The following is a 20,657-nucleotide window of genomic DNA, read 5'->3' as shown; positions in this document are numbered from 1 at the left end:
TGTGCCTCAGTTTCCAATAAAGTAGAAAAGATTAAATAAATATATACGAAGTACCTTAATTACCTGCCTACCACACAGCTATAATTACTCAATAAATGTTAGACATTGCTGTTCTAACTTTATCGTCTACCCATTAAGCAATTTTTAAAATCTAGAATGAAGTAAATTATTAAAAGGATATGTAAGAACAGTCACCCTGATTGCAATTTGCAAATTAAAATGGGACAAAGAATCATGGGGAAAAGAGGTAAAACCTTATCTCTAATTCAAATTAAAGTCTACCAGAATCTTTGACAACTCTTGCGCAATGGTCTTAGTATGTTAATGAACCACTGGGGAAAGAAAAGGCATGAAGGAAACCTAATGATTTACTAATGGGCATTACTAAGGGCCCACTCCCATCTCACTCCATGGTCACAGCCTCCCTGTGAGATAGCAAAATCCCCATTTTACAAACGACTAAGCCAAGGCTCAAAGAGTTTCAGCTAAGCTTATCAAAACACACCAGGCCGTTAGCAACAGAGCTAATATTTAATACCTGACTCCAGGGCCCATACATTTTCCACCAAACTGTGTTGCCAGGATTAACAGTAATTTCCACTCCATACTTGTCTTGCCTTGGAATACCAAGAGAAAGTTGTATATAGTTATTTGATGAGACTAAAACGATGTATGAATCTAGGCCAACTCTGACTGTTCTTGTGGACTCCTGAATTTCTAGAGGAAATAACAAATGACAAACGCAAATTTAATGTTGAAATGACAGAATCACAGATTAGGAAGGGCCTTCCCAATACTCTGGTCAATCATCACTGGTGAGGATGTGAGTGAAACATACACTCCAACTTTAGTCCATTTTTCCAGAAAGCAATTTGGCAATACGCAGGAAGTAATTAAAACCAACAGTGCTAAAGGCAGTCTGGCTAAGGTGAGAATTAATCAAAGATGTCCACCAATGTGTTATTCAATATCACTCCAGAAATTCCAGGAAGTGCATTATGACAGGAGAAAAAAAAAAAAGTTGTATAAAAGAAGAGCCAAAAATCATCCTTACTTATAAATAATATAATTTTCCATCTGGAAAACTCAACAGAATTAAATGAAATTAGTACTATTAAGAGAGTTCAGCAAAATGGGAAAACATAATGCACAAGAATAAATTCAAGACGAAGAAGGAGCCCTATGTGTTTACTACTCCCACTCCCAAATTCCCATTAAAATGATCAAACAAATATAAAAGTACAACAAACAATCTGCGGCAAAGAGAGGAACCACTGACGGGCCCTTGAAGAATTTCTAAAAGACATGGACCAGATGGGGTTAGACTGATAGAAAGGTACCAGAGAGCTTTAATTCAGCCAGGCAAAGGCAAGCACACCACCCCCAACTAAAGGGCTTGAGGCAGCAGCTGCCTACGCGGGACCAGTGAGGGACATGGAGTCTGACCTGGCAGGCCTTGTGTGCATCCGTAGGCCGGGAGCAACACTCCAGTGACGGTGGAAAGCCACAGCAACGAGCTGGTTGGAGAAGGAGTGACATTCCCTAATGACCTGCAAGACTTCCTATTAGATGGCCACGAACTGGACACAGAGGCGTAACATACCAGCACGGGTGCAGGGAGGGCAGGACCTCTTCTGGAGCCCTCCTGGGGCCTCCCTTCTCAGTCTGACAACCGTGGGAAAAGCAAGCAAAGCCTGCCTTGATTACTGTAGGAGCCCAGGCTGGCTCCTCTTAGCACTCAGCTGTTTGGGTTTTCTAGCTGTCTGACATGTTGCCATGCCAACCTGGATGTAAGATCTTTGAGGGCAACAGTCACATCTTTCATGCTAGCTCTGTGTTCACAGGCATACCAGGAACTGATAGTGGTGAAAACAGGAACAGAGATGCCAACTCTTCCCCAGCGTGACCACTAGGTCTTGTAAAAATTATAGTTTCGGCATTGGACATGTTTCATTCTCAAAGATTGGTGGAATCTGTTCATCAGCCCATAGACTCAAATAGTATCTGAAGATCAGTTCTTCAACTACCGAAACGTCAGCTGTTTCTGATAGCATAAAGCAGTGCACTGTGCTCTCTCACTGAGGTGGCCCTTTGCTGAGTGGGGTAAGAATTCCTTAGATGGCCCTTCCTCACCACACTAAGGCATAGTCAATAAAAATGCGGAGCACTGAATCTTATTTAGCACACACCCAAACTCTCTTCATCCAAAAGTTCAGCCTCCACTCTAACTTAGCAAACAGCAAACAAAACTGAACATCATTTGTATAGCCATTCAAAAGGATAAGAAAGTATGATATCCATTATATCTTTATCTTAAAACAGCCCAAAATTAGAGGTAACCCAAATATTCCATAATAGTCAAACACTGAAGTATATTTTTATTTATCTGCTCAATGGAATATTATATAGTCTTCAAAACAGTGTAAATTACCCAAGTGCCCATTGACAGATGAATGGATAAACAAAATGTGGTATATAAATACAGTGGAATATTATTCAGCCTTAAAAAGGGAGGAAATTCTGGCACATGCTACAACATTGATGAACCTTGAAGACATCATGCTAAATGAAATAATCCAGACACCAAAAGACAAATACTGTGTGATTCTACTTCTGAGGTACCTTGAGGAGTGAAACTCACAGAGACAGAGTAGAAGGGTGGCTGCCAGGAGCCGGGGGTGGGAAGGAATGGGAAATCGTCGTTTAACAGGGACAGAGTTTCAGTTTGAGAAGACAAAGAAGTTCTGGAGATGGATGGTGGTGATGTTTGCACAACAATGTGAATGTTCTTATGCCACTGAATTGTACACTTCAAAATGGTACACTTTATGTTACATATATTTTACCACAGTAAAAAAGTATAATTATGAAGACCATATAGAAACATGAAAAGTGCTCATGCCATGTTAAATTTTAAAAAGCATACAGAGATGTTTGCAGTCTTGATTATAACTATGAAAAAATGTATATGAGAAAAAATTCAAAAGAACGCTGTGCTTAAGAGTTCTAATAATGGTGGAGATTACAGGTGATTTTCCTCTATTTTACAAATGTACTGTAATATTTTGCTGCTTTTTACACTTAACAATTAAAAATTGACACACTAAGTGTAGTACCAAATGAGCAAAGCTAAGATGGTTGTAACCACAAAGCTCTCTCATTTGTTACCCATTCTCCATTCACACAATCCCAAATTTGGGGCAAAATGAAAAGGTTTTAAATATGCTTCAAGTTTGGGGGCTGTGCAATAACTGAAAAACTGGTGGGGAGCTCAGGTGCCCAGAGGATTTAATTTTAAACAAATAAACAGTTTTCCTCTTATCCTCATTTTTTAAGTTTAAGAAGAAACTTACTTGAGCCAAAATTTTCTATCAACATAACTTCCTTCTTAGTCATTACTTTTAAGCTACCCCAACTCTTCTGTGGAAGAGGGCTGGGCTCAAAATAAATAAGTAAATATGGTTATCATCAAATAAAATTTCTTTTAAAAAGGACGGGCAGGGAAGTGAAATGGGAAGAGAATCTGACCAGGACTCGGAAGGCCCATCCCGGCTGGCTCCGCCAGGGAACGGCTGGGAGGTCCTAAGCGGTGCGCACCTTCCCCCAAACTCCTTCCCATCAGTAAATGGACAACTACTTGCTCCGCCCTTTTTCACTTTATCAACAAGTAAAGGTCCAAGGTGACACTTCTAAAAATGCTCTGAAGAATGTAACATGCTTTATAAACTAAAAAGTGATGCCTTGTCAAATTTACAAGGTTGGATTTTTTTTTTCTGTGCTGTCATAAGGCACCACCCTCATATATGATTTTTTTGTTTTTCCATTATTACTTCTAATGTCATTTTGAAGGCACTGAGACTTCTCAGTCCTCAGAGCTCCCAGCTCTGCATTTTTTATAAGAGGTAGTATGGTTCAAGACAGTCTATTTAAGACATGACATTTCAGGGGCATCCCTGCCATGGTATGTAGAAAGAAACCCACAGAAGAGGCGAAAGGTCACATGGGATAAAGGGTTTCCCATCACCTTTATGCAGCACTCCCAATTTTCATTCCATAGCAGGGCTCCTCCTGCACTATTTTAGAATACCACTTGGCTTTTACAGCCTTGATTGCAGGAATAAACATTTCTCACCTTTGGAAAGAGGAAATTTAGTAGAGTGAGGGGCATGTTAGAGCTGTCTCCAGAGGTGTCTTCCACTATAGCAATGCTTATTGGGGTGCTAATCCTAATCGCCTTCAACTCCACTACTAAGTCACACTTCCACATAAGCCACCTGTTCTGAGGAGGGAAAACTGTTTCGGTTTTCCTTCTAAATGCATTAATAAGTCAAATGTGTAATAAACCACCCTTAGACTGATGTGCAAATAAGGCAGATCTGTGCATTTGAAAAGAGGAGCCAGCACATTCATAAATCCCCAAATTCCCAAATGGCACTGATTCCCATAATTGTCAGACCACTCTTTCTTCACCTTGCAATCACTAAGTGCTACTTTCAAATCTCCTTGGATTACTGCATATAGGTTCACAATTCACACAGGGTATTCAATTCCAATTTAATTCCAAATCTTAGAAGGTTCTCAAATTCATACAGGGGACCTATGTGTGTAACCACATGACTGACAGCTCCTTTTCATAGCCTCAGAAATCAGTGGAGTGTGTGATCTGCCAATGAAGTGGTATGACCCTGAAGCGATAATGACAGCAAGGAAGGACAGTCCATTGGTACACTGTGATCTAAGTCAAAGTGAGGCAGGAAGATTCAAATTCACACAGTACAATTAGTGGATTTTAGAAAAAGATTTACAAAAGGATTCCTTCTTTCTAACAGTAAGTTCTCTGTGTACATTTAAAATATAATTTAATTTAAAATATTTTATTTATACTCTGGTTTTCAGGAATATATTTCTCACATCAAGCTATAGTGCTTAATTAAACTTGGCCACAATTTCTCTGAGTTCAAACGATGCTGATATAAAAACAGGCTATAATTTATTTAACTAAAAAAGAAATTTAATTTTTTAAAAAGTAATTCCAGAATCTGTGTAGCAGGTTCATCTCCTCACCTTACTTGGTAGTGGTTGTGGTGGTGGCAGTGTTTGGTTGTGTTTTGGTTTAGTTTCTAAGGCAAACCTTAGGTCCTTTCACGATCGTTGACCATTATGGGTGCCCCTCCACTCGTCAGCTGTAGCAGGGATGTCCTTTCTGCTCAACCTCAATGACCTCTGTAACTGCTTCCATCTTCCCCACAGTTACCATGGGAATCACCATCTTCTAGAACCACTCATCAGTTCCTCCCAGAAATCCAGAATTTTCTGGAACACAGAGTAAGTGGTCTCTGTCAAGACACTCGGGTTAGACTATGAAAAGCCTGGGTGTTGACAGCCATGTCTGCCACATGGACCGAGCAGCTGAGGACACTGGTCTGAGCTGAGGGAAGCTCAGAGATGGGGAAGCGAGACAGAGAAGGCACGCGTTTCCCAGGCCCACTCACAGGGCGTTCGGTCTCCAGGGCTGACCTGAGGCCCAGCTGTATCCCTGCCGAGATTCCAGTAGACGGCCCAGAATCCCCTCCTTCAATTCCCTTTCTTGTGTAAGTGAGTTCAGTTAGGTCTCTGACTTATCGCCAAGAACCTCCTAGCTAATAGAGGGCTCTCGAGTCCTTTCTGCTGACCGGAAAGAGGCAAGAGAGAAACCTGAGGGCAGCACACTGAACCCCACGGGGGCTGCGTCCAGAAAGAAGCAGGCGGGCCTCACCATGGGCTGCTGTGACTCCAACCTCACATAGCATCACCAGGCCACCACAGGTCACCTCTAGTTAACCTACAAAGTAGTGCTGGGTTAAAGGGGAAATGAGCCGTTCTCTATTCCACACCCTGGCTTTACAGTATAATACAGAAGAGACAGGGCGAAGTTTTCAGATACCATCAAAAATCACTGAGCCTGGAGAGCAGAGCAGCCAACCAAGCCCGGGACACAGGGCACCAGCACCTCCACTTCACCTACTCAGCTCCCATACAGAGAGGAAGTAAACGCCAAAGGGACATCACATTCGACGAGCATGCTGATGACTGTTTTATACATTCTGGTACACGGAGAAGCAGCATCCGCCATTTTTTAAGTACAGTCGGCCCTCCATATCTGCAGGTTTCGCATCCACGGATTCAACCAACCACAGATTGAAAATATTAAAAAAAAAAAAAAATCCCAGTAACTTCCAAAAAGCAAACCTTGAATTTGCCACGCACCAAGCACTACACACTCAATCCACACAAATGAAGTGATGTGTACGCAGACTCTGCTGTAGCCTACATACAAACATAGGTTATATGCAAATACTACACCATTTATGTAAGGACTTTAGCATCTGTGGATTTGGGTACCTGTGGGGGTCCTGGAACCAATCCCTGAGTGACAGCTATATGTAAAAGTACTTGGTTAAAACACCATCATGATGGTCACACAATAATAGAAATGTACTTAATGCCACTGAACTGTACACTTTATAATTGGTTAAAATAGTACATTTTGCTACATGTGTTTTACTGCAGTTTTAAAAACAACAAAAAACATGACACATTAAAAGCGTTACAAAAACAGACTGAACCACCTCAGTAGCAGACACCATGCCCGGTGTTACATGTAAATAAGATGTTTCCTTGTCATCGGCACCTCGGTACAGAACTGGGGCTGACTTGCTTGGGCGGTCAGCTTGCATGGACAGAAAAGACCTGTGGTTTAGGGGAGTGGGAGAGGGGGCTATTAAAGCCAGGCAGTTGTCTCCTGAAATTAGTAATCATGAAAACTCACGGCACACAGTCTATTTCCCCCCACCTCCTAGTACCTGAGCAGCATGGCCTTAACATTACTAATTCCTAAGTATTTCAACATAAACTCCTCAGAAGTCACTGCTGGTTTCCTATCAGCCACAAACAGATGGCAGCCCAGAAGAGTCCTGTTCCCCTCATGCCAACTTGGCGGGAGGCTCACCTGCCGCCACCTGAAACACGGATCCCTCCCACCTGTACGCAGAAGGCTCCCAAACACAACAAAAATCCTGCGTGGATGCCCACTGATCAGCATCCTTAAAAGCATGGGGGGGAAGTCTCATTACAACTCCACTAATTAATAAACATAGAGAGGGACCACAGCACATCCTAATATAATTACAGGAATACTGCAGCTCCAGTGCAGTTCCACTCTACGGTTCAGGCAGCTTTCCCGCCTGACTACACTGGGATGTAATCCAGTTTTGCTAATGTATCCATATGTATGAGAATCAGAGCAGATCTTACCTTATCAAACCTGGAGAAAACCTTTGGAGATACTAAAAGTTCAATTTCAGACACATTACTACAACCTTAAAATTTTACTTACAATGAAACCATCTATCCTGTTTTTATAACCCAACATAGATTTCTTGGCTGCAATTTTTTTACCTAAATGATCAAGCATTAAGAGAATGACAGACTATTCACAAATTCCATCTAACTTAGGAAACATGAAAGCTGATTCCGTGTGTGTTACACACACACACACACACACACACACACACACACACACACTGGCAAGGAAGAAGAAAAGAATCTAGACTGTTTACTTCCAGGCAGAGATGCTATGCTTTCTGGATGTACCTGCTGTTCGCCAAGGCCTGCTCCTGGCCTGCTCAGCAAATCAAACTTGACTCTGGAATGTTAGGACGAGGTTTTCTTTAGCAGGAGCAGCTTAACTTAACTGTAGTTCACTGTACTCCTGCCATGCCCCAGGAATGAAACCTTCAATGGCTCTGCTCTTGCAACAAAGACCAAAATACTTAAACATGGGTTATAAGGCCCAGCATGAAAATGGACCTCTCTCACCAAGGCCTCTGCATTTCCTCAGGGAAGCCATCTCTGACCCTCTGACTAGATCAAATTCTGCCTTTATACCCTGTACTTCTTCATGGCAAATGTCCTGGCCTTGGTTTTCTCATAAAATAAGAAAATATGTGCTTGAGATGATGTGCAAGGTTGCCGTGAGACCAAATAAAATGGCATATATGGGAACTGGCTTTATAAACTAAGTGTGTATATGAAAACAATGATATTACTTGCAATGGAAAAAGTCATAAGCCACAGAGAAAAACTCTGGAAAAATAAAGGCTGACTACTAGCTCTAGGTGCACTACTGTAAAAGTTATACTTCTGCTGAGTTACTTGTGACTTGTTGGAGGCTTTCCAATATGACCTACTGATTCTCTCCAATAGTAGGGATGGAACATAACCACTCCACAGAAATCATCTTACAGGTGTGTAGAAACCAAAGCCAGTGTCCTCCTTCTGCTCCTTCACTGATCACTCCTCCTCAGGCACACACACCAATCCTATTCTCACTGCTTTATAAACAGAAAGGTGGGGAGGGGGAGGGAGGGGTCCAAGTCAAAAATGGTTAAGAAAGTTTAAAAGTGTTTTCAGGGGGTGGCCAGGTGGCTCAGTTGGTTAGAGCACATGCTCTTAACAACAAGGTTGCCGGTTCGACTCCCGCATGGGATGGTGGGCTGCATCCCCCGCAACTAGATTGAAAATGGCAACTGGACTTGGAGCTGAGCTTGGGTCCTCCACAGCTAAGACTGAAGGACAACAACTTGACTTGGAGTTGATGAGTCCTGGAAAAAACACATTGTTCCCCAATAAAGTTTTAAATAAATAAATGAAGTGTTTTTAGTGAGCTGGGGAGACTGATTTCAATGCAGTAGAAGCTACGGGTCACCCTGAGAAAGCCCAGCCCAGCTCACATTAATGTGTGAGTTGTAAAGCCTGCAGATAGAAGTGCAGAGGCATCTGAGGCCTCCCTGCTAATGCCACTTTATCAGGCAATGTAGCATGAAGCCACTAACTGGCTTGCTCTACCTAACTTCCCACCTGACCTCCCCACCTCTTACTTCTGTTCATCTGTCTCCACTTAAGGCCGGGAAGGAGATGGGCAAGCAAGCCACTGAGATTTTCAAACCTATCTAAAGACATGCATTACCTTCGCCAACCACATTTTTTTCATTAGATACAACGCGCTTCATCTAGGCAATAAAGTTAGAAGACTGGTCAGGCCTAGCACCAAGATTCTGGAAGGTGACAGTAGTGATATTCTGGATTATTCTGAGGTCAGTGTCCTCACAGTGAGGGTGCCTTTCTCTACAAGACAAAAACAACAACATATACTGATTTTACACTCAGGTCCAGGCAAAAGAAGAATGAGGCAACAGTGCGAGAGCAAAGACATCTTAGGGGATTACAATGAATGGAAAATGGAAGCAGCAACTGGCAGTTTAGACAATTTGAGGCATTTCTATGCCCAAGATCCATGTGGTCCACACATGCAGAACAGTGCCACTGCCAAGACGGACGCTTCCCAGGGGCCGATGTGTCTAATAAGACCAATGGTCACAAATATTTTCCGTATGAATTACATGAATATGTGTGAAAGGACTCTGACTGTAAAACTGCCACGTCCTACACAAATGCAGTGTTTGGAGCACAGCTATTCCACAGAGCACATTGCCATTTGTGTCCAGCCTCTTTATATCCACCCCATCTAATGCAGTGTGGTGCCCTGGAAAAGGGACATTAATGACAAACCTGGTGAGATGTGAACAAAGTCTGGAGTAGAGTTAACAACAATGCACCACCATTAGCTTCTCCGTTTTGACAAGTGTTTCATAGTTACAAAGAAAGTTAATATTAGAGGGAACTGGGTGGAGGGTATATGCGAACTCTGTCCTATCTTTGCACTTTTTCTGGAAAACCAAAATTATTCTAAAATTAGAAGTTTATTTTTAAAAGTTTAAAACACCTGTCTGCTTAAAAGACTGGGGTGGGGGTGGGGAGGAAAGGAAGGGAAGGAAAAAAATACTCCATGGAAAGGCTTTCTAAACAAAAAATCAAAGTAAAAGCTATGGAAAAAAGACTGATAGACTTGACTACATAGAAAATTTAAACTTTTATACATCGAAATATGTCATGAGCAGAGTTAGTGTTGAAAGGTAACAAACCGGTGAAATATTTATAACATGCACACAGAAGTTAGTATCCATAACATAGTAAACTTTTTATTAAAAAGTGGGGGCCCTACATGCCTAGGTGCTATCTGCTACAACTGCTTTCACACGTTTTAAATCTATGCCATGTCCAAAGTTGAATTCAGAGTCTCCTTAAACCACACGTTTTACCAGCTCATCCACTGCCTCCCATTCCCACTAGCCTAGGAGTTCTGCTAGAGAAAGCAGAGCTTCAGTGCCGCTTTCTGCAGAGGCAGCTAGCCTCTACCTCATTTGTTTGACCACTCCTAACCAAAGTCTCCTTCTAGAATCCAAAACTCGTTTCCTCTTTGAGCCCAGTATGTCAAGCTTAGCTACCTGGTGCTCACAATAGTAAAATAAGTCAAACCACAACCAGAAGTGGGAGTCTTAAGGAAAGACTAAGGTGTGCAAAGACTGTACATGTCAAAACTCGACTCACATTTCTGCACCAGCCAATCAGGTGAACGGAAAAAAGGAAGCAGAAAAGCATTCACCACAGGTGGGCAGTCACCTCCCACCTGCAGTCCCATGTACCCAGATTTCTAGAGCAATTCACCTATTCAAAGAAAGAACATCTTTTTAAATACAGTAACCTCTAACTCAGCAGTTTTCATTAAAACCAACCTATCTTAGTAATTTTTTGGTGGTATTTCTCTGTTTTTAAATTTAGAAGGGGACCAGATAATATACTTCTTTCAAGATCTCCCCACATACATATAGTTTACATGCAGTCAGAGTTAGAATTGTATTAAGACTATTAGTCATATATCACATTAAAAATTAAGAAGCAGAAAGTTGTAACTCTCATGCAACATGAAAGCCCCACACATAAAACAGTATAGAGCCAAGAAACAAAACATTTTGTCACAGAGAACGTGGGCCCACGATTAAAACCACTGGACTAAAAATTCAGTAGCTGAAAGTTTGCACCCCCGTTGATTAACTATTTTCTTCCAGAGATCCTAGGCATATTTTTACTGCCTTGCTTAACTGGAGTTTTTTCCTATGCTACAAGATAGTTCACTTGTCAAAATAACATTATGTGGTAACAGACAGTACTTAAGACCAGATAGACACAAAACAAAGAGAAAGGAATTAAACCCAATCTTAACTTCTAAAAGCTCACTCACAATCTAATTTGTAAATGAGTCCAGAATCCCAAGCATGCTTCCCTCTTCAGACACTCACCTTGGGTCCACTTTACTGCTCATTAGCACCAAAGGAGGTTCAACTCAAACCAATTTTGCTAGTCATTAACAATCTAGTAAAAGGTTTGAGAATAACTGACTGAAATTAAAAGGTTGAAGCAATTGGCTTAAATTGACCTTCAGAGATTATTGGTACCTTTCACATGACAGCGCTTACCCTATTTCCTACAAAAAGTTTTGACTGTCTTACATACACCCGAGAAATAGATCAATTCCCCAAGGCCAAGCACATGCACATCTTTCCATGTCATGCAAAAGAGGGAAAAGTTCACTCTCTGCACACAGGCAATGGACAGCCAAGAAGATTCCATTTCTATGACCATTAGTCAACCAAGGAGACCACAGTTATTTGCAAAACACAGAAAGCTGCGATAGGGAAGACATTGTGATACCCCATGTCTCTCAGAATTAAAAATGACACTCACACCATTTCTGAGCAATGAGTCAACCTTGAGACTTTTCTGCTTATCCACAATAAATGTATTACATTAAACTCCTAGAATGCTGATTTCAAAGCACCTTATAGAACACTGTTAGACCTCTGTAAAGAAAAGCATTTTTAGCCTACGAGGGACCTACAATGGTACTTAATGTTTCTCTATCACATTTCTTGAACATAAATACATATAAGATATAATACAAATCCACTTCATTATACTGTATCATGAAATTTGTCAAAACAACATGAATCTTAAATGATCAAAAACTTAAGTAAATCTATACCATATAGTAATATAATCGTGCAGCTTGTGAATGGTCCAGAAAAGGTTTGGTAGTGTTTAGTTAAAATTAAACGTTGGCATAATTAGATAAAATTGAATTACGGCGGTTATTTGTGGAATTTAAGTATCAGCATGTTGCTTTCCACTGATAACAGAGTCCTGGCTATCGTAGCCGTTAGAATGGTGAGAAGGGGGAGATGCGAAATCAAACACAAACAGGATGCCATAAATCCTAAAAGGTTGGGAACTGATATTCTAGCAATCTATAATGGGACAGATTCTGGGCATACCCCAATCTACCTAATTTATTCCCAAGTCCCTTAGAATCAAAGCTGGGTAAGGAGAGAAAACAATATATGTGCCACTTTCATTCTCACTTCTGTCACAGTATTAAAAATTACTACTATTGGAATAAGATAAGCAAACTGTGAGCTTTCTATCTTTTATGAAGAGTTGTATTTTATCCCAAGCATTTCAAATATTACAGAATTTGTTTCATTATTTGGGTATCAGGAAACTCATTCAGAAAAGCTTATCTCCTACACTGTTAGCACAAAACTGGGCTTATTTCATGAGAAAAGACGTCAAGAACAAAAATGAAGAGGGTTCAAACCGTTGGTAAGGACTGGAAAGCGTGGCCTGAGCTTGAGCCACCTTCACCCACCGGGCTGTCCCCACTACCCACCCTCCTTAAGCTTCTTTCACTCCGATACATTAAATCCAGGCATGAAGTTTCTGAAAGCATTCTTCTCTCATCTGACAAATGTTAACACACAGTTAAACTTTCTGATTATTTAACAATTCTAACCAGTACCCCTGCCACCTAAAATGTCAGCTTTGGCTGACCAGGGTTTTCATATACAGCATAAGCTAACTTGTTATGAAGCATGTTTTGATATTCTAACCATTGGAGCTGAATTTGTCCATCTGGTTTTGTGGCTAAGAGATTTGTCTGAAGCTTAAAAAACTGATGATGTTCGCAGACAATCCTGCATAGTCTCAGCATATGGTAACATCACTACTGATCAACTTTTTATGAATATTAAAATCATCTCACTACTAACAGCTCAGCCTGTCACTCATCAAGGACCTCTGACACTACTATTTTATCACAGGGATCAATTAACAATGCCATGTGTTTCCCTAGGGAGGTAATATATACTCTTAATAGCCAAAGATGAAGAAAAGGTATGTGGAAGGGACAAGAACATGGTACCGAAAGGGTTTTCCACAAAAGACTCTTGTTTTTCCTTGCCAGAGATTGAAAATTACACACACATACACATACACACACACACACACACACACACACACACACACACACACACCAGGAGTAATTGCCTCAGATGTTTAAACTAATCTTCCCTTTGTCTTTCACAAAAAATCGGTAAAAGAAACATTTAGTAGGATGAGAAAACTCTAAACCCAGTCAAATCTGTCTATAACGTTTAAGTGGAATTTGAAAACATTGAGCAATAGTTTTTGAAAGCAGATACAAAAGAGCCTTTAGAACCTAGTGTTCTGACAAGTAACTGGCTGGGTCAACAGCTGAGACTTGAAAGCAAAGGCTGAGACTTCTGTCATAAAAATTATTCATTAAGAAGGCCAATTTCTTAGCCCTAACCAGACACGAGTAGATCTGACACAACAAACACTTTAACCCAATAGTTCTGTACTGCCCGTTCCAAAATGGGAGAAGCTGTCCAAGTATTAAGACTATGAAGAGAAGGAATAGCAGGAATAGCTGTAACAACACAATACTTTATATTATGCATTTCCAAATCCTTTCACATCCATTAAGGTCTAAATTGAGTCTTTAATTTTCAAAAAGTGAGAAATTAGTATCTTAAATTATAGTGTATGTTATCTTTCTCAAAGCTCTTTCACATCCATTTTGGCTCTAATTATGCTCCTGATTAAAAATAATAACAGTGAGAGAGATGTTCCAATAAGTCTATATTATCTGCACAGCACCTCTGCACACCTACAGAATTTTTCTACACTCTACAACCTACTACACCATTACTACTGGAGGCTTTCCATAAACACTACTTTTCAATTGTATTCTTAAAATATTCTTTCTCTCAAGGTTGGGTGGGTATCCTTGACACAGTATAAAGAGTTCTATTCCTACTTACTGACATCAGAGAAATAGATTTGATTCTGAATTAACCACATTTAAAGGAGAAAACAACAAAATTTTTAAAATCCATGAATACTCCAAAATTTTAATTTTAACCCATCATTTTCTATGAAAGCAAGAAACCAAATAGAGTTGACCCACTAGTATAGGCCCTACCATGCCAAAAAGGGATGCTAAAGAGAAACGCCCAAGTTTATCAGTTTGCAATTATTTATGGAGATGCAGGAATTAATTGAACATTTCTGAGCAAAAGATTTAATTTTAACTGACTATGTAGTGGGCATCTACCACGTTGTCTTGCCCTTTCTTTAGTTAAAAGCACCCCACCCTTCCCCATGACTCCTCCTCCCTTCCACATGGTCTCTGTGAGACTGTGAACAGAGAACAATTCTAACCCTACACACACACAGACACACAGTCAAAGGGTGGGCACATTACCCAAACTCGGCCAATCATTTTCTCTCTCCAGGAAACATGCATCTCATAACACCAGAATGACACCAATTGGTTCAGTCTTTGAGACCATGGCAACTGAAACAGACTGTCCATTCCGTGGTTCCTGAAGCCTAGATCCTCCTAGGCCTGGTCTCCACAGCCTAGTTGCTCAGCATTTTCTATGTCTGTATTATATGTAAGCACTATGCCTACAGTTCTGTAACCTCCCTTTTTCACTCAATAATATATCATGGGCATTGTTCCAGAACGGTTAACATAGATCCATATTTTGAATGGCCGCATGCAATGAAGGTACTATAATCTATTAACCAATTCCTTACTGAAGGTTATTTACTATTTAATTGAATATAGTAAATAATTATTTACTATATGCACATATCTTTGCTAACTTTTCCTATTATTTCTTTAGGATAAATTCCTAAATGTGGACTGGCTCAGTTAAAGGCTGTGCAAAGTTTACATTTTTATATATAATAGCTATTTAGAATGAATGCTTCAATTTATACCCTTTTAGAGACTGAGAGTACACACATCCCTCCATCTTCACCACCAGCCCTGGGAATTACTATCATCCTTATTATCCCCATTCCAAACTAGAAAGTACCCACATATTAAGGCTGCCGCGAGAAGGCATAGCAGGAGTAATCATAATACTACTTTATATTAAGCTTTCTCAATTGTTTCACATCCAGTAAGGTCTAAATTGAGCCTAAATTATATAACCAATATTATATTTGAAAAATGGTGTCTTCATTGGCTTAGGTTGCCATAACAAAATACCATAGACTGGAGTGGCTTAAACAACAGAAATTCATTTGTCACAATTCTGGAGGCTATTAAGTCCAAGATTAAGATGCCAACAGGTAGGTTTCATTCTGGGCCTCTCCTCTTCATGAAGGTGACTGCCATCTGGCTATTGCTCACATGACCTCTTCTTTGTGCGTGGGGGGATGGGCAGCTTTCTGAAGTTTCTTCTTAGAAGGGCACTAATCCCATCATGAGGGCTCCAGCCTCATGGCCTCACCTAACCCCAATTCCCTCCCAAAGGCCTCATCTCCAAATACCATCACAGTGCGGGGTAGAGCTTCAATATACCGTATTTGCCGGCGTATAAGACGATTTTTTGGCCCTGAAAAATATGCCTCCAAGTGGGGGGTCGTCTTATACGCCAGGTACACTTCAGATAGACTGCCCATAGTGCTTGCCCCGTGCCATAGTGGCCTCCCGATGCCCGCCCACTTCATTCCACATACCGTTCAGGCATCAGCAGTGCTGCTGGGTGTATGGTCGGCTGTGTGCGATTTTGCGAGTGTGGTAAATTCGGGTTACCGTATATTTCTTTACATATGCATTGAAGATTCGCGATTTTGCGCTATCATGGTGCCTGTTAGAATGTTGAAGAGCTCGCACTTGCACACTAGTGAGGTCCCAGGGAGATGCTGATGCAAGGGTGGACCAGACTGCTATAGTGACAGGGCGGGCAAACAGGGAGCAGGGACCAATCAAATCAGGCTTTGTATACAGCCAACAGCCAACCACAATACTGCACCATTGTACAGTACAGCATAGAAAATGTCGACCAGTCAAACCCCTATCATCCCTATCATGGCACCAGCCAAAAGAAAGAAGTATGATGCAAATTTTAAACTGAAAGTTATAAACTTTGCTAAGGAAAATAATAATTGTGCTGCTGCAAGACAATATGGAATAACAGAAAAGATGGTTCGGGACTGAAAATCAAATGAGAAAGCATTAAAGAGTATGCCAAGGGGTAAGTGTGCATGAAGAAGAGGCACCCCACACTGGCCAGAACTCGAAAAACATGTAGCAGACATGGTGGCTCAACATCGCCAAAACGGTTATGTGGTGACACGAAATACAATACGCTTGTTTGCACTTCAGTGGGCCAAATCAAATCTGATATTGTTTTACCTTTTATTTGGTGGGTGGAAGGTGTGCGGAAGAGGGGGTAGTCTTATGCGGCGAGTATATAACAAACTCTGTATTTTGAGTGGAAATGTTAGGGGGTCGTCTTATACGCCCAGTCATCTTATACGCCGGCAAATACGGTATGAATTTTGGGAAGACACATTCAATATATAACAAATGGTATCTTATTTTTGCTTTTAATTTCATTTACTTAATTACTAGTGAAACTGACAATTTTAATGTTTATTGGTCTATTCATTTTTCCTTTTTTTTTTCTTTTAAAAATTGGTCTGATTCTAAGTCTGGAACAGGAAGGGTATAGTATGAGCCTGAAATTTCTCATCATACCAGAAAGCAAGGACGCCACCATAGATTACCAGAGGCATGCCATAGGATTTGGAGCCAACCTGAATAAGCCTATCTGCCCAGTGATTGGGCAATTTGAGCATCAAAAGGACGGACAATAACTGACGGGGTGACCAGTTAGCTCTGTTGGTTAGAGCATGGTGCTGATAACACCAAGTTGCCAGTATGATCCCTGCATGGGCCACTGGGAGCTGTACCCTCCCTATAAAGAGTCAACTATGCCATTGTAGCATGAAAGCAATGTGTAGCCAAGAACCATGGCTGTTCCCCAATAAAATTAAAAAAAAAAAGTACAATAACTGAAATGGACTGACACACATCACATATACGAAAACAAAGGAGTTCATAAAGATACACATACACAAAAAGAAACTAAGAAAAAAACCTCTCAACTATCACCATAGGAGGATGCTAGGAACTAACATACGATTTGGGGAAGTAGTAAAAACAGGGCAACAATCAGACCTTTTTCTCGCACTTCCTATACAATCTACACCTCAGGGTGAACCCCATAAACTCTTCCATACAGCAAAATACACACCATTATAACACTGCTGGGATACAAACACATCATCCGCAGGAGCCACAAATTCAGAAAGATGGACCATATGTCACTACCCACATGGAAGGGAAATGATGGGGCCCAGCCAGGACATGACGTACATGTTAGTTTTATTCCCCACGGCTCCTAGATTGTACAAAGGTATTGTGCATAAACAACTTTTCCTGTTTTAATTAAACAAAGGTATCTACAATTTCCAATGAGAGCTCCTTATCATCATGAGGTTACCATGGTTAACATTTAATGTTAAAATTTAAAACGTTTATAAACAAAATACAGTATGAACATACAATGGAATATTAGTCAGCCTTAAAAAGGAAGGAAATTCTGACACGTGACAACATGGGTAAACCTTGAAGACATCATACTAAATGAAATAAGCCAGTCACAAAAGGACAAATACTGTATGATTCCACTCCTATGATTCCTAAAATAGTCAAATTCAGAGAGAGAGAAGTAGAATAGTGGTTGCCAGGGGTCAGGGAAAGAGGTAATGGGAAGTTATTGTTTGATGGGTACAAAGTTTAGTTTAGGGAGATGAAAGAGTTTTGGAAATGGATGGTGGTGATGATTGCACAACGTGAATGTACTTAATGCCGCTTAACTATACACTTAAAAATGGTTAAGATGATAAATTTTATGTTATGCATATCTTATCACAAAAAAATGTAGTTTGTTCAGTATGTTAAAATTTAGTAACTAAATTAACATTATTCCAGCCAAATTAAAATACATTTGGTTTTGTTTTGTTTTTGTTTTTTTAGCTGACCCGACCCATCCTGCAGCCTGTGGGCAGCTCAGCGGCAGCTCAGCTCGGGCCAGGCATCGAACCGCTGTTGCTCAGAGCTCAAACTCTTGAGCGAGCTCTTAACCAACTGAGCCACTCGGCCGGCCCAAATTTGACATTTTAATTACATAGTCCCTGCAGTCTCAGCAGTGTCACTAAGGGCAAATGCACAACTTCGGTATGGCTTTTGGTAACACTGAAACTACTTCACAGAATCCTAAGTAGGAACCAATGCAGTAACTAAACCAAAGCATTTCATAACAGAAGTTTTACCCAGTTTTTAATGCATTTGAAGAATCACATACATAGTTGGGCCACTCAATCTTCAATCTTTCTCCATCCACAGAAGAGACCCGGAAAGAGGTTGCAATTGACACTGTACACGCAGTGAAACAGACGAAGAGCAGTGTAGCTTACCCATGCACAAGGCAGGCGCTCAACAAACCTTCCCGAATTTGAATACGCAGTCAATCTGCAGTAAAACCAAAAAGAAAGCCTAGGAGTCCCCCTCTGTCGTACGCACTATCTAGTGAGTGAGGGCTGAAATTCAGCTGGAAGGAAGGCTGTCATCTCTCTTACTGGTCTTTCATCATTTGAGATCTCAGTCAGCATTAATGTTGGATGGTTTAATGTAAAACAGGTTTCATGTACCACGTATCCTTTTATGAGTTAAAAAAAATTATTTTCCACTCAGTTTTGGTGGGAAAAAAGTATGAATAACCAAACTGTCATTCTTATAACCAAGCTCCATATGAAAACTAGAAAGCTCAATTTGACACACACATCTTTTTCTAAATGAAGAAGTCATTGTTTTAAAATATACAGTAGCAAACACATTATTATTTCTCAGGCACAGGAAGCAATCCTGGCTTTCCACTCTCCTCTCCCGGCTCCACTGTGTTAAAATGTGTCCCCTATATGGTCCCTCTAACTCAGTACTACATACTTTCAACTCTAGAGGTCAACAACACCGCCTCCATCACATGAAAACACTGCTACTTTCACAAGCCTTACTAAAATAGAGCACTTAAAATTCTTAAAGGAAATTTATGTCCTCGACAACTATTTCATACCAATTAAGTATTAGTCTTTAAATTGAGGACCTAAACATTAGATGCGGCTACTCACATTTTATTCATGTATTCATTTCCATGACAGTCAACTATGAAGAAATAAAGGGGGAATACCTGGGATCCCCCCAGTCTGAATGTGACAATCATTGCACAATGTTGACATCAGCTTGCAAACTGCCCCGCCAGACAGCCAGGAGACTCAGCAGTGGCTCTCTGGGTTGCAGTGTGGCCATGTGCAAGGTGCCCTGTCACTTCACATCCATCACAACCTCAAGCCCAGCAATCTCATGCCTCCCGTGCCTCAGGGCTTGGTGGGTGAGCACTCCCCAGCACCACACCATTCCCAGTGGCCTTGCCTGCAAGAAAGAAACTCCAGCTACTCAAAAATGGAAATCCGAGACACAGACAGAGAGGCACGATGAAAGGGAACCTCCCCTCACCCCCCACGAATATTTACATTCTTTAAAACCTTTGAAATAAATGGTTTTCCCTGTGCTTTTTTAAAAACCTGCCTACTGGGTATCCTTAAGGCGCTGCTGAACTACTGCAAAGTACGAAGAGGAGAGCGGCCCCCAAACAGAGAAATCCAGGCAACAGCTCCCTGTAAGGGAGCTAATTGTCCCCAAGGAGAGAAGTGGTAGACGACTTTCAAATCACCATGGCAATTAGCAGGTAAGTCACATCCATTCCCAGCAGGACGGTGTCACCCTCGTTCCCTCCCACAAGGCTGGATGGCCCTCACCTTTCCAACCTTGAAGTGGTGGTGTGACAGGAAAAAGTAGACACCTCTCCCTGCTAATTGCCCAAGCGGGTCAAACTTCAGAACCAGCATCGTGCACTTTGTTTTGAAGCGCAGGGAAAAGAGGAAGGGTTGACATTCGGAGCGGAATCTCCGTGATTTGCCAGAGGAAACAGCACAGACCAGACAGCAGAAGCGCCAGCATTTCCATGCAGCTGCCACGACAGGTGACCGGGCCGCTTTGCAGACACCCCGCTCGCCCCGGGGTTTCACGGAGGTGGAGTGGGCAGGAAGGGGAAGGAGGGAGGGAGGCAGACGGGAGGACGAGAAGGTGGGCAGGGGCAGGAGGGAAAGCCGCTCCATCTACACGCTGGGGGAGCAGAGGAGGAGCACAGCCCCGTCTCCCCGGGGAAACCGTTTTAAGGGATCTTCTGTCTCCACAATTAAGGGAAAAAATGGCTCCAAGCCAAACGCCTCCTGATTTACACACACACGCACACCAAGCTCTTCTTTCGCCCCATTTTCTGATACGCTGAAACAAAAGGCGAAAACAGCTCAACAGCAGCCAGCGCCACTCCGAGCTCGGGTGTCGGCCACCCTCACCCCCTCCGCACCCTCGAGAG

At 41.4% G+C, this 20,657-nt stretch overlaps 1 protein-coding gene across 1 annotated transcript in view; it reads right to left on the bottom strand.

Moving 5' to 3' along the window:
• TULP4 (TUB like protein 4) overlaps positions 1-20,055 on the bottom strand; it is a 195,693-nt gene extending 175,638 nt beyond the window's left edge. Inside the window, exon 1 of the mRNA XM_019630765.1 lies at positions 20,038-20,055. The gene's annotated coding sequence lies outside the window, so the exon portion shown is untranslated. The remainder of the gene's footprint in view (positions 1-20,037) is intronic.
• Positions 20,056-20,657: the final 602 nt, after the last annotated feature.

Source organism: Hipposideros armiger, unplaced genomic scaffold (assembly GCF_001890085.2).
Source record: "Hipposideros armiger isolate ML-2016 unplaced genomic scaffold, ASM189008v1 scaffold_940, whole genome shotgun sequence".
Classification (NCBI taxonomy): domain Eukaryota; kingdom Metazoa; phylum Chordata; class Mammalia; order Chiroptera; family Hipposideridae; genus Hipposideros; species Hipposideros armiger.
This window is presented reverse-complemented; position numbering and strand designations above follow the sequence as displayed.